This window comes from Triturus cristatus, chromosome 4_2, assembly GCF_964204655.1.
Source record: "Triturus cristatus chromosome 4_2, aTriCri1.1, whole genome shotgun sequence".
Classification (NCBI taxonomy): domain Eukaryota; kingdom Metazoa; phylum Chordata; class Amphibia; order Caudata; family Salamandridae; genus Triturus; species Triturus cristatus.
Window position 1 is genome coordinate 287,941,601 of NC_140586.1, and position 18,168 is coordinate 287,959,768.

Sequence of the window (18,168 nt, forward strand, 5' to 3'; positions counted from 1 at the left end):
TTGAACATGGGAAGGTGGGTACTACCCTGTTCCGGAAGGCCACTGCGGGCAATAGTGTTTTACATGCCCTCAGTAGCCATCCAGAGGCACTCAAATGGAGTATCCCCTATGGCAGAGCTTTCCAAACTCTGTGTCGCGACACAGTACTGTGTCGCCTGCCGTGCTTGGGTGTGTCGCGCAACGACGAGGAGACGCGCTCTATTCTTTCTTTCTAGGACCTAAAGTGACGTAAGTGCGTGACGGACCTGTTTATTCAGGAGTAAGCATCTGTGAGAAAGTGGCTCTGTATATACTGTTCCCTAATAGGTACAGGGTGTACAGAGTCCACAGTCCCCCAGAGGCTGATGGAGGTCAAAGTTAGGTATGACCTTACTCTCAAAAGTGGTAGCTTGGTCGAGCAGTAAGGCAGTACCAGAGGACAGTGTAAAGCATTTATTGTACACACTCAGTCAGCAAATGGTTTCACACACTCAATAACTGAACTCTAGGCCAATGGTTTATATATATAAAATATATGCTTGTTTTATTTTTAGAACCACAAAGGGAGTAAAAATATACTTTCTCAGAATGAGAGGTTGAATATAAATACTTTTGTCTTAGGCAATACATTTGTGTAAACAGTCACAGTTGGTTGCAATAAACAATCCTATTTCCTAAACATAACAATGCATTGAGCTCAATGGTAAATTCAGGTTATTTGTAATAAATTACTTTTCAGATTACTTTTGGAATTCCAGGTCTGGCTCCTAGAACCAGCCTGGGGTCAGTATTCAGAATCAAGTGATGAAAGTCGACTTAATAACTGTAATGATTTTTAAATAATATTTAGCTATTTCAAAAGTTAGCACTTAGAAAATATTTCACAGAAAACATTCAATGGATCTCTATGGCAAGAAATTCAAATTGCAGGTAGAGTACTTTATCGTTACTTTAGTAATCCAGGACTGGGTGCCTAGACCCAGGACTGGGGTCCTTATCAAAAGCAGGTAATTAATTTCGTTTGCAGAAGTGGTACGATTTTAAAAGAATATTTCAAATTTGCAAAAGTAGACACTTAGAAGAAATTTCACAGAAAAGCAGACAATGGTTTCCTATGGGAGAAAAATGAGTTAGAGGTAAGTATAGTTGTGAACACTTTTCAGAGTCAGGGCTGGGCACCAAGATCCAGCACTGGGAGCTCACCTAGGAGCAGGTGAGTAAATTCGTTTTTGTCACTTGGCTGATTTTTGGTGAATTTTTGCAGTTTTGAAAAGTTCACACTTAGAAGATTTTTGAAGAAAAAGTCAGTCAATGTTACCCTATGAGGAAAACTAAGTTAGCGGTTTAAGGGTAAGTACTCGACTGGTAGTGTTGAAATTCCGGGCATGGACTCAGGGGTCCCCCAGGGTCAGGTAGGTACAGTTGGTTCACCCTCAGCGGTTTCAGGACAGCCGGGTGCAGAGAGAGTTGGGCCCAATGTTATCCTATGAGGGATAGGGGGGCCTTGGTTGGTGGCTGCTGTCTGGCAAGCCACGCGGCTGTGGGAGCTGGGCTCCTGGTCACTTACTCAGGGCAAGTGGGGAAGTAGGTTAGTGTAGAGAGGGCACTGCCAGGGCCACTCGGGCGGCTGGGTGCAGGGTGCTTTTGAGCCTTAGGGCGCTCAATGGAAATCAATGGGAATGTTCCGGTTTGGAAAGAGGCTGCAGGCTCGGGGACGAGGATGTTTCAGGTGCCACCACCACTTCGAGAGGTAAGTTGGGTAGTTGTAGGTTAGGTGGGTACCCCGGGATTGGGCACAGGGGGTCGCAGGGCGCCGGGTGCAGGGGTGCCTTTTGACGTCGGGAATCTTACCCTCTGGTTGATCGCGGCTGGGGTGGCACTTGGTTCTGAGGCTGCAGGCTTCTTCCGGGATGTCGAGGGGGGTCCTTGGGTGCCGGACTCTGGGTCACAGTCGCCGTGGGGTCGTCCTCTGGGTCTTTGTCCACTCCGGCACTGGCCAGGCTTGGCTGGTGCAGAGTGTGATGGGTCCGCGGTCCCGGGCTGGTGCCAGGGATAGCAAATAGGTTTCTTGAGTAGAGCCTCTACTCGTGGGAGTCCCAGGGGCTTAGAGCTAAAAGGTAGCCAGGTCCTCCGGGGTTGGTGAGGTTGCTGGCCACGTGGGATGCCGCGCTGGTGCAGGTTCGAGAGTCGACAGGCCGGTAGGGCTGGGGCCAAAGCAGTTGGTGTCTTCTTCTCTTTTTAGCAGCTGCAGGGCAGGTCTTTGTTCTTCTTGCTCTTCTTGTCGTTTTCTATCTGGAATCTAAGGAAGGAAGGTTCAGGGTGCCCCTAAATACTAGATTTAGGGGCGTTACAGGTAGGTGAAGGCCAGGGACCAATGGGTCCTTGTCCTGGGGTGGGTACACCCCCTATCCTGCCTCTCTCCTGTGGGAGGGGGGCAGTAGCCTAATCCTGATAGGGTAGGGCCTCCCATCTTCAAGATGGCGAGAGCCCGGAGATGTGCTTCACCTCGCCTCCCCCACCTGAGGGGTGGGGTGGGCAGGCTGGCACATCCCCTGTCCTTGTATGGGGTTTCCGGCCAAGCTTCCCGCCAGAGTGGGGGGTTGCAGTGGCCTGGGGAAACTCCAAATGGCGGCATGCCTTTGAAGCTTCCCTTTGCTCATCCTGGGGGAGGAGATTTCTCACCTCACCCAGGATGTGCATTGTTGCAGGCCCGGGAGAGCAGGGGCTCTCCCACCCAGGGGTCCAGCAACGTGTCTGCTGTGTGGCAGCCTGGGCAGCCTCAGAGCAGACGTGGATTGTAAGTTAGCTGTAAGGGGGCATCTTCTAAGATGCCCTCTGGGGTGCTTAGTACATTAAATCCTGCACTGGCATCAGTGTGGGTTCAATGTGCTGAGAAGTTTGATACCAAACTTCCCAGGCTTCAGTGTTGCCAATATGGTGCTGTGGAGCTCGTGTTTGACAAGCTCTCAGCACCATGTATTCTTAAATGACAGCACTGCACTTACAGTGCCCAGGAATGGACCCGGGTACTGTAGGGGCACAGGGCTCCTGCTCCTGTGCCCACACCATAGGCGTAATGCACCCAGCTAGAGGGGTGGCTGACATATGCCTTGGCAGTGTAGGTGATGGGCATGGTACACAGTGATGTGTGCCATGCCGACTCTTTGTTTTGTCCTGCACCCAGACACTCAGCCTGCAAGGGCAGTGTGTGTGTAAGGGTACAGGGCCTCTGAGGGTGGCACAATGAGTGCTGCAGCCCTTAGATGCCTTCCCTGGTCACAAGGCCCTGGGTACCTAGGGTACCATTTACTAGGGGCTGACATGTGGCTAGGGTTTGCCAATTTGGAGTTTGTGTGGTTTAAGGAAGGAACATAGGCCCTGGGCACCTGATTGGCAGGAACCCAGGGTACACTCAATCGAAGTACATTCAGCAATTTAGCAAAAAGTGGGGGCATACCATGCAAGAAAGATGGCACTTTCTCACAGCATCATCATCCGTATAATCTGTGTTCCTCTGTTTTCAGGGCCGTTAGTGTTTCCTTTCCGAACACTGTTTCTACGAGGAGGAGAGGTCGGAGTGAGCAGGCTCGGCAGGGCACGGCGTGCCCGTACTGCTTTAATTTCATAGAGTTCGTTCCCCTAATTTCTGTTTTTTAAACATGCCTCCCCGACTCGAGAAATCACCACGGATGATAGTTAAGGCTGGGCTTTGGGGACAGGCAGAACGGGCAGAGAAGACAAGGAAAGTGCCCAGTTCTCCTGCCGCTGGCAGCTGCACGCACCCCCCTCTCTTTGTTCCCACTCTTCCCTCCCCTTCTGTCTCACGCCTCCTCATTTGGTGAAAATCGAGACTTCAAGAAACAGGTATTACCTACTCTTTGCTCCTTTCATTTATTTGCTCCCCTGTGAAATGGATCCAAAAAAGAAAAAGACTTTTGCTGGAAACGTCGTATTTCTGAAATTTTTCAGTTTTTAAGTGCAGCCTCGGGGTGTAGAGAAATAAAACATTCAAAATATGAATAACTAACTCAATCAAGACAGAGTAGTTGTAAGGTGGCCAGATTGATTTATTCGCACATAAACACATTAGCGCCACTTCACAGTGTTTGCCAGTGAAGCGCTACTTTTGTTTTCTCGACTCTCTTTGAACAGCATTGCTTTCCCTGGGTGGGAATGTGCACTATTCCTGGAGGTACTGAAATACCAGATTGATGGGTGAACTAGAAAACAAACTGTGTACAGCGGCTGTGTGTACATGAATGAGGGGCCATATTATCAAGAAACGGCGATAACCTTATCGCCGCTTTAGCGGCAGGAAACTGCCGCTAAAGCGGCGATAATGGGCTTGATAATATGCCCTCGAGCATTCCCATATAAGCCCAGGTTCTGGTGTGAACCTGGGCTTCTATGGGAATTCACAAAGGCATATTATCAAGCTCATTATCGCCACTTTAGTGTCAGTTTCCTGCCACTAAAGTGGCGATAATGTTATCGCTGTTCCTTGATAATATGGCCTGTGGTCTTTTGAAGCCATACTGCTTATGTTTTGTAAGGATATAAGCAATGGGCATTGAAACGGGTCACTTCTGGGCGTCAAATGCGCAGTCCAGTACGCTCTCAATTCCCGGCGCTCGGTACGTTTTTCACACGAGTGGTAGCCCGGTGACAAGGAAGAATGGCGGGGAGTAGATGGTAAGGTTGTGTCATCTGCTGCAGCTGCCTCAAAATGTGCCCAATTACATTTTTTACTTTGAACGAGGTCTGTATGCTGCCGTAAAAAGAGAGAGGGGCCCTGCAGAACCTATGTAACCTGGGTCCTCCAAAAGCTTCTGAGATGGACGATTTATTGTAGCGAAGTAAAAAAACATTAAGACGGATATTGGAATACTAATTTGAAACCCATGGGAGCAAAGTTGAGAATCAGAAATGTATTAAAGCATTAAAGATAGTGGAAAAGTGTTATTTCAGCAGCCGCCTTCTTGAAACAGATGTATGGCTTATCATAACCTCACTTGAAACCTCTTTCCCTCCCAGCATGCACAGCCTCTTAAGTTTCAGAAAGAGAAACTAAGATCGCCATTTTCCCTCGGTTCCCCTACAGTGCCTCTGCGCACTGAGCAGCGCAGAGAGTAAGGCCAGAGCAACGTTGGTAAAAGCAGGTAGCTTTTTTGCTGTCCAATCCTCTTCTATGAATTTGCTGTTTGTGCGCGCGTGATTCGAGCTTCCTTTCAGCACTGTGATAAAGTGACAAAAGGACCAAAGAGTTAAACGCAAGCCTAGTTTAAGTGTTTAGGCTGCTTCATTTGTTTTGTTTGTGTTCAATTATGTTTGAGACTGCTTAGCACTAGGTTTTGGCGTGTTTAGAGAAGAATTCTAAAGTGTGTGATAGCATTTCAGGTTGTTTAAATTAGGGCTTACCTGCAGAGTTGAACAGGAGGTGAAACGTGTGATCTGATACAGAATACTACCTGAACCCTTCCTATTCCCTCATCCACCACACACAATTTCCCACTCGCCAAGACATTCCACACATACTACCACTCACCAAGAATCCTCATCTAACACCATAACCAGCCTAACCACCAGAAAAGATCAGACCTTCCTACCCGCACCTCTCACAATTATAATTACTCTGCACAACCCAACACTACACAAACCCGTCCATCCACGATTCTCATGCTCACCTCTCAACAGCTCTCGTCAATCATTGAATTTAGAGCACTAAAACCAGACACACACTGTCCCCATCCCCTTTACTCATACCCATTCCAGTTTCAACAAATGCAAAAGACAAATACCAGTCACATACACTTCACATTCACAAACTACATTCTAAACGTGAGTGTAGCTGAAAGGGTGGAATGCTAGACAGACACGTATGGCTCACAAAAATGTAATGGGGAGCGAATAGTACCTGAATGGTTTTGGTAATTTGTGAATTCTTCACAGATGTTACTGCAAGCAACTATGCTGCAAGCTTTTCCCTATTAATAGCAATATTTCAAAGGCACAAGGATGACAAATGATTGCATTTGTCCCTGTCCCACTGGCCTTATGGCAGAACAAGTCTAATATGTTTCTGACTCTGCTGCAGCCCACAATAATCGAGCACCGTGACGTTGACGGGATGGGACAAATACATACAAAATGGGGACTTAATACATGGAGCTGATCATGGGGGAAGAGAGTGATGCATTGAATGCATTGTGTTCACTGAAAAATAGCCTAGAATAGATAAAAGGAAGATACATGAAGACGCCACGTCAGAAGAGTAAGTAGCGGCGATAGTGCATGCCAGTGAAACCCCATTTCCTCCTGATAAAAATGATGAAGATGTCTGACATGCTGCCCGGCCGTGTCCCTTTAAAAACAAAATTTGAATAATACTGTGACTTTCATTTTAAACAGGCAGGGCCTTCTCTATTTAGCCCCCCCCTCCCTCTTCCCCTAATTTTGGAACCTACTATTTTACAAATTGCATCTTAGCTAATCCTTCATAGGCTTTAAAAAGGAACTTCAGACTTACTTATTTTAGGAGTATCACATTTTGTATGCCCCGCGCCTAAAGCCCCTTCGGAGTACTATGGGCCTGAGTAAAGCAGGCAGTCAGACAACACTGACTGCACAAGAGCATTACGTGGCAGAATGAATGCAATTATGCATAGGGCGACAGTGGAGCAGTCAGTAAGCAGCCTGAAGTCTTTAACCAGCAGGACGTAATTACGAGGGTAAAGTAACACGTGGGACTTTTTTTGGTACTTTACCAGACAGTACTTTACCAAGTAGGTATTTTTTCAATGTCATAATATTTATGCCATTAAAAAGGGGGCGGTTTAAGGGTTCAGGTGGTGGGACGAGTAAAGTTTAAGAGTCGTAAGGGTTATAAGGAGTGTTTAGGGTTCATGGGTGGATGAGGGTAAGGGGTATTTAGGGGTTTTAAAGGGTTTAGGGATCGATAGGGGTATCCGACCTTCAGAAAGCTTTCTGCGAAGTAGTCTGTAATCATGTTTACATTTTAAACAAGCCACAGGTGGTAGCTCAGCGTTCTAGTGTTAAATGTTATTAATCTGCCTGCTGCACAACTGTCTGTTTTGTTTGCACATTCTTAGAAATGCAGACAGGCAAAGGGCAGTCAGGTGGTTTTTTTTTTAAGAATGGGGTTGCCAAATGTGGAATGTGGGCTGCGCAATTTGCCTTGATAAAAAGAAAACAGCTGTTTCGTTTCTGGGATATGAGAAATCATAATTTTATATTTCTGCTTTTTATCGCATTTTAGGGCTCTGTAAACAAAGAAGCAGTTGCGGCTGCTGCCTGGAAGCAGCAGTGGGGCGGGTGGGGTGGGGGGAAGGGGTGGAAACCACCGGTTTAAATTAAGCACTGCTCTTTTCCCTATCTCCATCCTCACTCATCTGTCCTTCTTTTACCTGGTCTCCTTTCTATCACTTCATGTCTCTTCCCCTCGTGCCTTTCACTCAGTCTTATCGCCTCCCTCCCTCTTATTTTTTCATCCTCGTTCGTCCTAAACCTAAACTCTCTTCTTTGTTTCTCTTTCTATTCATTCTATATCCTTCCTCTCATATCCATCACTAGTCTTCTTGTTTCTCTCCATCTTCCACCGTCTTCCACTTCTTTGTTCTTTCCCTGCCATCCTTATTTCTGGTTCTTCACTATCTCCTTTGCTCATTCTGATTGCCCTTTCTTTTTCTGACGCTTTTTTCTCTTTTTTCAACCTTTCCTTTCACTAATTTTCTCTCATATGTCATTTTTGATATATGAGAGCAAACTATCTTATAAATTGGTCTCAGTTTTCCAAAATGGGCTTTCCCCATTCTAGTGTGAACTGGCTTGGGTGTGATCATCGGCACTAGCCACTATGTTGGCCTGGTAGATTGTTTTCCAAAGGCTTCTTTTTGTTCTAGATCTGGTAGTGTACATTTCTCATCCAACTTGTTTAAAGGGTTGGCTGTGCATGCACCCGCCCTTTTTGTGCCGTAAATCACTGGGGCATGTGTCAATGTGTGTATGATTATATTCTTGTTTCAGGCACAAACTTAACCTTACACCCAGTTTTGCCAGTCACTGTCTTTGTTAGAACAGATTCACAATTGCTTTATTAACCTTCCTGCTTTTTCGAATTTGCTTGAAAATGCACCATTTGCCCACTATTTTTTCAAACTTTTCTCGGGGGGAGAACCTCCCCGAACCCACCTTAAGTGGTTCGGGCAGGCTCGCTTCACTCGCTCGCAATACCGTGTCACTAGGTCGCGATTGTCTAAAAGGTGTGTCACCAACATGAAAAGTTTGGAAAGCTGTGCCCTATGGAGAGCTACTGAGGGCTAAACGTAATTGCACTAGCCTTGTGTCCTATTTGGAGGAAAGAGACAACATCACTGCCAGGTTTCTCAATCGGGGTTACCCACGCTGGGTCCTCAATAAAGCAAGAGATCGGGCAGAAAAAGTGGAACGTAAGGAGACTCTACGGGACAAAACTGAAGAAGACGAGAAACAAGGAGAGGCGGGGACCCGCCTCATCCTTACATACAACAATGACTCACAGAAAATCAAACACATAGTGTCAAAACACTGGAATATTCTTAAGGCAGACAATTCATTAGGAGATCTCATCACCGATAGACCCACTATCACGTACAGAAGAGATAAGAACATACGAGACTGGGTTGTGAGAAATGATAATATGAATTATTCCACCTCTACTGACCATGACCTCGTGGGATTTTTTCCATGCGGCCATTGTAAAGCATGCAAGCACAGTAAATACAAAACATCACTGGATTACAGAGGGGTGACTAAGAAAATCTTTCAATTTCTGACATGTAGTACCAACTTTGTAATTTATGCCATTGTATGTACATGTAATCTTTGGTACATTGGCAGCACTACATGCGCAGCTAAAAAGAGGATATTAGAACATCAGAGGGCCATAACTAACAACGATCCCAAATATCCAGTTGCGCGCCACTTCTATGACCGACACTATTCTAATGTAACGGAAATGAGTTATTTGATTTTGGAACATATTCCCAAAAATCCGCGTGGTGGGGATAGGATACTGGCTCTAAGACAAAGGGAATCTGGGTACATCATAGAGTTCCAAACCAAGACCCCGGGAGGGCTTAACATGGATGAAGAAATGTCAATTCACCTTAAAACTGAATCATAACCTTAGACTCAGAATGTATATGTTGATTAGGCTGTTAGTACGATGTCAGCAACTGTATTAATTCTTTGCAATCCCATGACTCTAATTTCCAGCTGCAGACTTGTCTTTTTACTTGCACAGCCTCCTATCTAGAATGTGAATTTACTTCTCTGTATTTCACGGTTTTAATTAAGTTTTTTATTATTTGTATCTTTTACAGGAGAGAAGGAAGGGGCCCCACCACTTGACAGCACCTGCACGGGCATCCTACCCTTTTCCTCTGACTTTATATGCACTTTCCATACGTTTCACTGGTTGTATTTTCGCTCAGCAGTCCTCAGATAAGTCTATCTATCATATCTGTGATATTTGTATATTCATCTCCTGAAAGTGATGTGTGTGTGTAGCTACCAAGAGACACGTAGTATAGGACATTTCTCGTATTTTATGCCCACTAGGGCAATAAGACTATCCTTGGGTGTATCAACCTTACACAATTATTATTACGGTCTTGTGTCTTTTTGACGTATGTATCCAGTTTCACCGTAACAGAATTAGGCATACTGGCCCCGTAACGCTTTGTCTACCATGATGGCTATGCATGATCTATGACTATTACTACATACACGATTGCACTATAGCATTGGAGAGTTTATATTCACAGTTTTCAACTTTCTCACACGTTTGACTCTGACGATGTCGTAAGCGGTCCTATTTTAGACAATTATATATATTTTTGTTATTGATCGATTAATCTGCTCATTGCTGTGACATATTGTGCAACCTTATATTGTTTAGTTTTACCTATTTTAGGTAAGCCCATCATGAATTTTGATTCTGCTTTGTTTAACAGAAATTATGACTGTTATTCATACGTGTGATCAGGTACTTATTCCTGAATCAGTTGTAATCTGTAGGTTTTGCACAGTCAAAGATGGCCTCCGATTGCTGGTTGTCTGTTTGTCCTGCAAAGATAGTCCTATGTTGATTTCATTTTGTTTGACCGCAAGGATATGTAAGACTGCTGTCCGTATTTCTTTTCACACGTGAACAAGGCTGCGTGCCGAAACGCGTTGTGTGAAATAAATTCACTTGACCATCCACTATTTTGGGATTCTGTCTTACTTCACTGAGAGCATACTGGATTTTCGTGTTTAATTGGATATTATTGCCGGCTGGCTCCGCCGGTGTGTATGCCAACCTTCAAGGGTCCCGGTAATCCGGAAGGAGCAACTTCGCTGTTTGGAATATATATATATATATATATATATATATATATATATATATATATATATATATATACATATATATATATATATATATATATATATATATATATATATATATATATATATATATATATATATATATATATTATATATATATATTACCTACTGGCGGTCGCCAGTAGGTAGTTATAGTTAGGACCCCTTTTCCATAGGAAAACCTCAACATTCTATTTTGAATAACTTTGGCGCCGGTCGATGAATCCTCGCGAATGTCTCAAAATAGGTGGGGCGCTACGCTCCGCTCCTACCCTGAAAGTCTCGGGGGGATTCGTCAAGCGGGGGCTGAGATAAAAGGGGGGTCCCAAAACGCGTTTTTCCCATGCATTTTTCCATAGGACCTTTAGAACGAGCTACAGCCCGAACAGCTGAACAGAATTACTAGAAATTTGGCAGAGAGGTAGTCCCTAGGTCAAGGAAGTGCCTTTTGTAGGTTTGGTGTAAATCTGTTCAGTAGATTCTGAGAAAATAGCCTTTAAATCAATATATATATCTGAGCCCGCTTACGGTACGCTTACCGTACGCTTACCGTAAGCGTACGGTGGCGTGCGCGAGCGCGATTCTGATTGGCTCTTAGATCTTAGTAAACATTCGAATCGGCCGACACCAGGAAGCGGCGGCCGCCATTTTGTCTCTCGCACTGGCCAAAAACATGTTACGGGGCTGTTTTGACAACTCCCTCCCACATAGTCATGTTGAGGGAGTCCCCAAACATCCCCCAAGAGCAAAAACGGTTTTATTTTTTTTTCGGCAATTTCGCCGAGTACGCTTACCGTACGCTTACCGTAAGCGTACGGTAAAAAAAAAAAAAAAAAAAAAACACTATCCACACTTACCCCACCCCCTGTGCTTTTGGTGGCCGTAGGCCACCAAATGTACAGGGCTTATTAATCGGTAAAAAAAACTAAATTTTGGCAACATGAAATTATAAAATCGAAATAAAAAAAACACTATCCACATTGACCCCACCCCCTGTGCTTTTGGTGGCCGAAGGCCACCAAATGTACAGGGCTTATTAAAGTTGATAAAAACCGTGCACGGAACGAACTGCGTTAAGTGGGCGCGCACGCCTCGAATGGCGTAAAGTAACTTAGCATTTAAAAAACCGTACAAATTCACTGAAAAAACCATGGGTTTCACACACGTTATAGTTAGGAATTAGCATTTAAAAAACCTTGCAAATTCACTGAAAAAACCATAGGTTTCACACATGTTATAGTTAGGGGAAATTTTACTGATAAAAAACCAGTGAAATTGCCCCGTTATAGTTAGTGCTGGCAACTATAACTCACGCGACCGCAATCTTCTGCTGATGACATATGTGTCTTTATGAAAAAAAAATATTTGTAATATATGTATAGCTAAAAATGTATGGAAGAAGACATGGGCAAATAAGTGTCTAAATACAGTATTAGCATCAGCAGAGGATTGCGGTCGCGTGAGTTATAGTTGCCAGCACTAACTATAACGGGGCAATTTCACTGGTTTTTTATCAGTAAAATTTCCCCTAACTATAACATGTGTGAAACCTATGGTTTTTTCAGTGAATATATATATATATATATATATATATATATATATATATATATATATATATATATATATATATATATATATATATTAACAACAATGGTATCCCAGGATTGAGTTGCACTCAACACAGGTGGAAAGGTTACCAGCCTTTAATAACAGGTGCGAACGGACTCCTTACAGCGAGAGTGAAATGCACTCGTTTCATACACTCGGGGATGAAGAACACGACAAGCGACGCTAGTTGGGAGATCGAATAATGGATAACTACGAGCCAAACTGCACACGGAGACAGGTTTGACATACAGCACACCAGGTCTACTGCATTGTAATAATTTTGGATGAAACTGCAACAAACCACCAGACGCGGTGGAATTAATCGTTGTTGTTGCTTTCTCGAACATGCGATCTGTATGAATGAGCAATGGCCCCACGTACCTAGACAGACGCAACATAGCCGTTAAGGACCTTGGGAATACCACAGTCCCCATTAGAACAGTAGAAGCCCGGAACAGGCGTCGGGATAACAGAGGCAATTCGATCGATACATAGAGAACCCCAATCCTTCACCACACAGTATCTCTGTGAGTTCTGGAAGAACACTTTGGTCCTGAAGAAGGAGACACGGTACTTACAGTTAGTCTCCGAAACGTACGTCGACCGACCAGAAACAACAACCACACTCTGAAGAGATCCTCAGAAGAATTCGATTTGATAATTTTATGACCTCAGAATTCTAGGGCATATCAATAAGTGTTTAAACCTTATGGATAGAGATCAATTTTGCCTACAGTATTATTGAAGTAGGATCCTTAGAGAAGGGTTGTTGATTTTTAATGAAAAATGATTTATGGAGAATGTCTGTTAGTATGCAGGAGTGAATGAGAAGTGAGAATGTGCATGTGATGGTTTTTCTAAAAATTCTTTTTTCTTTTTGGGGTCTCTAAACCAAAAAAATGTTTTTTAATTTTTTTTGTTTCTATACAAATATGTTGTCTAACTTGTGAGCAAACTAAGTGTATGTTTTACATGTGAATCAGATGTCCATTTGATAATTGTGAATATAATGTTATGTATTATTTTGTCTCTATTTTTATATAAAAAAAGTAAATAAAATGACATATAAAGAAATTAAAATGGTTTTTGAGTAACTGTGCACATGTGGGGGTTTGTGTAGTATATTAGAGATTAATTTCCACAGGAATAAGACAGGTCAGATAAGAGGTTTTTCCTTATTCATTTGTCGTTTTCCCCTCCTCTTAGACCTAAAAGTACCCAGGGGTAACCTTCCTCTCATTTGTAAAAATATGACATAGTACATCTGATTATATCAGTGCATTGAGAAGTATTAATTTAAAAGTGATAGTTTTCAAACAAGAATTTAGAAGCATTAATTCTTCCCCCCTGCCCTGACAACAATTCCAGTGGTGAACTAAAGAGGGAAGCCAGTTGTTATGTGCACTCTTTGGGTGGCCTGGGTTCCTATTATACATGAAGAACATTATCGTTTTTTAAATCGAAAACAGTAGAAGGTTTTTTACAGCGCACATTTTGAAGTCCTGTATTTCGAGATCCTCCTATATGTGATAATAAAGAAAAAGGAGGGAAAAATGAAATAAAACAATTGCCTAGGATCACGCAGTTTGGTAAAGTAGAGAAGCCATGATTAATCTCATGTTTTCTAGTTTCACGTTGTTCAATTCAGCACTTAGGGCCAGATTAGGAGTTTAATGGTGTGGCGGAGGGGCTGCCCCCAACCCTCCCGCCACCGCACCATCAAACCCAAGGTAGGGGCGCCCGCCAGATTACAATTTAAACTCATATCTGGTGGGCTTTTTTTCGGCATTCCCATGGCGGTACCTTTAAAAATAGCCACTGCAATGGGAACGCCAAAAACTGTTCCTGTACGGCATGGACTCGAAAGTCCATGCCGTTCAGGAAATGGTGTGCATGCACACAGGGGGGAGCATCTTGTGCCCCCCCTGTGTGCATCAGTGGCGTAGCTAGAGCTTGTGGCGCCCGGGGCTATCCCTCAAATTGCCGCCCCGGTGGGTGGGGTGGAAGAAAGGACAGCACGCACTTGAAAGAGGTCTGAGAGACACGTAGTATCGCCGCTAATAGTTACCTCGATCATGCAAGTTACATGCACATACATGACACGGTCCAAGGCTACACATTTGAATACACCAGTGACCGGCAGTACAAAGGAGGACACACAGACTGCATGATCTATCTGGGGACTCAGAAAAACCACATGCGACATCTATCAGAAAGCTGCGTGAACGATTACCTGGTAATCACCTCAGCACAATGTAAACATGCACATACATGACACTGTTCGGGGATCCGTCATTTACAGCTGACAATAAATGACAAAACATCATGGTCCCCCCCATTAAAGCAGTGGGGACGTGCACAAACGTGATGTGCTCTGAGGACCCAGAGCCAACTTAACAGTGTCGAAGCCTGTAATTCTTTATCTTTCAAAAACAGCAAATTAATTATTCACAGGGAATGACTCACTGTGTGCCCTTAGAACTAAACTCAGCACAAAGGGGTCAGTCAGCTCCACAACCTTGCCAACACAGACCAGATACAAAGCCCGCTCTGGTGGCCCAATGGCAACAACCAGGGATCACGCCCTGTCATTACGTCTAAGCAGCAGCAACCAACTCCCTGGGACCCAAAGCCAGCTTGTAATAGTGCATCTCTCCTTCAGAGCAGCCTCAGCACACACATGGTGCACAGCCTACCCAGGGGGCCCAAAGCTAAAATACAGGGAGTGGAGACACATTGTCATCACAATCCTTAAACACAGCTGTAGGGGCCATGGGAATATGTTCAACCCTATCCAGGGACTCCGTGAATAATCAGAAGAAACAAGAAACATTACATTTTTCTGCAATTTTGTTTTCACATTACTTTCATGGTAACCAACAGTGTTAAAAGTCAGCAAAAACAGTAAAATCATAATAACGTGTCTAGTATGGAACGCCAAGGCTGTGTAACACACGTCCCTGTAACACAGGTCTTCAGCTGCCTCCCAGACCCGAATGTAGGCATGGTAGAACCAAGGTCTGGAGAAAAATAACCACTTAAAAGAAGTCCGGATATGAAGTAAGTTATGTGTGCTTTTACGCATGTGTGTTTCAAAATGTCCACGGCTCAATCATTGGACAGTGGTAGCTTGCTACTACTGGTATCGCTCTACTCACAGACATCTGGGAATAAAGCCCTTCATCAGATCGCTTACGCATTTCAAAAGGTTCATAACCTTAGTGGACACAGACCTGGATGCGCCTAGACAACTGCTGACTAACTGGAGCAATCACACTGGCAACCTGCGATCACAACTGGAGCTCTCGTAACCTAGGCCCTGGTGCCCTGGGATCAGAGAATACCAGGTTCTTCTCTTGTATCTTGTATCTCAATCTTTTGTGTTCCTTTCCTCTCACAAGCCAAAATGCTTAAGATAAAATGCTCACACAACATTCAACTCTCTCTAGAACTCTAGGCTCTACAGATGAATGCATTATTTAGGAAGAGAGAGTAGAAAGGCTTGCCTGTGCTCGCAGGTAAATGTATCAATGAGAGAATGGAAGCAGAGAGGTCAGTTTATCCCTGCTGTTACCTGAGCAGAATTACAAGAACACATCAACATAAGGGTAGGGTACAGACTGACATTTACCCAGAGACAGGTGCAATAGCCCACATGTCTAACTGGCGCTAACAGCACAGCCACCACTTGCTCAGATGAAGACTTATTCCACACTCAGCGCTTATAGTACAAGTATCACTCATATGTCACAGATAGCAAAAGTACTACTTACGTGCCACAGTGACCACAGCTATCATCACATGTCAAAGGCAGCTGATTAGTACCATTCATCTGATCAATCCCTTGCTCTTCTGATTAATTTCTTACTCAGTACAAACAGCAAATCTATCCTTTAAGGTTTTTGTCAGCAGAGCTACTCTCACCAGACAACAGAGCATTCCCAAACAAGTTACAGGGAGCAAAGCTATGCCTTAATAGCAGCTGAGCTATCCCTGGATAGGTGATTGTCCTTCTGACAATCTTTCTGAACGGTGTCTAAGCAACTAGGGAACAGGGAACCAGTGAACAAGAGGGGTTCGGGAACTAATGCTTTCAGGATGGCGTTTGGAGAAAGAGAGCCTCTCATACTTTAGTGGGACAGGTAAAACAAAGGAACCGGGAGACGCAATAGATAGGCCTTGGAGACAGAGAGACCTCAATATTGAGCGGCTTTAGGCTGGGAAACATCAGGCAGAGTAGAAATGGAAGGCTAGAAGAAGACAACAGAGACAATGAAAGCAAGAGACAGGCCAGTTCCAACTACAAGGATACAGGCAAAATAAGAACCTAGGGTGGAATGTTTGAATTTGAACCTAGACGAGGAACAATGCGTACCAAAGGAGAAACATAAAATCCACAAATATTGCACTAGAATGACTCTTACATCAACCACCTGTGTCAATTAGAAGGGCACATGGCATTACTTTTAAACAACACTACCATAGCTGAAACTAATTAGGGGTAAGGATTCAAGGCCCTAACCTCCACTGTGAACCACCATGCAGAACCCCCAAACACACTCAACATTAACACAGGTTAGGCTGGAAAGTGTCAAGAGTCTCTCCTCCCCCCAACTCCCTTTATAGAACAGCTCTATGAGGATAACCAATGTCTTCCAAGACAGCCACCCACATTAATGTGATTCAGTTCCTCTACTGGAAAACCTCTGATGGATGAATCACAAACGCAGACTGATGTCTGCATAAAGTGCCGAGGCCAAGTAATTGGCTAACTCTGAACCATATCTGGCAGGTCAACATAACAGAACTGCTGCTACACATGCTAAACCTCTTCTCTGTGTGTTTGGAAACGTTGCATACCAGCCGTCCATACTGTCCCTATGCTGTGTGTGAATACCAGCTGTCCATACTATCCTTTTGCTGTGTGTGAATACCAGCCGTCCATACTGTCCCTATGCTGTGTGTGAATACCAGCCGTCCATACTGTCCCTATGCTGTGTGTGAATACCAGCTGTCCATACTGTCCCTATGCTGTGTGTGAATACCAGCTGTCCATACTGTCCCTTTGCTGTGTGTGAATTAGCGAAGCTTTAAGAGACCGTTCCACTTAAAAAAAAAAAGAAATCAAAATGACTGTCCTTGTCAATTTTTTTTTATATTTAGCTGCTTACAATTGTGTTTCCATTATTTTTTTATAAAATTTCCCAAATTAAGCTTGAATATTGACGTTCAAACAGTTTGAATCAAACTTCTATGTAGGTACACCAGGAATACACTCTTGTATGTACAAGTCCGCATCATCTAGGGCTGTAAGGGCACAGCCTGTCACCATTACACATAATTATATTAAAAAGTAACGAAGAAAGCCTTTGTGTGCAAGGATAAACGTTTCCTATCTCTGTCCCCATTTCTCTCACAAGAGGAACCTAATAGACAAGAACTGCGCCAGGGCTTACCTGTTTGAATGAAGCTCCCCTCACGCTACATTCCACAAACAGTGCTCCAGGTTTAAATGTCCCGTCCTCGCAAGCACCAGGAGACCCCAAGCCAAGGCACCCCAAGCTCCACTGCACAGCGCCGTCCACAGGAAGCGCAAGCACTACTTTGTGTCCCGACCCGGACCAGACCCCAGGCGGCGCGCACAATGAACCCGGACGCCTCCACCCAGCGTGCAGTCAACCGTGCAGAAGCTCGTGCGACGTCACGGGCCTATGCTAGGTGGTGGTGGCGGCATGCGTACGCTGCAGGCAGCAGTTGCAAGCAGCAGGTGGCGGTGCGCATGCGCTCGTACTTCAAACAGGGCCGCGCGCGTGGCACTGGTGGCCCATTGCAGTGGCCTTTATAATTTATTTGGGGACACTGACACTACTGTAACAGTAGTGTCAGTTTCCCCAAATAAATTATAAAGGCCGCCGCAACGGGCCACCAGTGCTGCGCGACCGCCACCCCAAAAATAGTGCTGCCTGGGGCGGAAGCCCCCCTCTTAGCTACGCCCCTGGAATCAGTTGAGTGAGATGGGGCGTGAGAAGATGGGATGAAATGGGAAAAGGGAGGGTGGGGAAGGGAGATGCAATGGTGACTGAAGTGTAATGGATGGAATGTAAGTGGATGGAAAGAGATGGGAGAATGGTGGGATGGAATGCAATGGGATAGGGG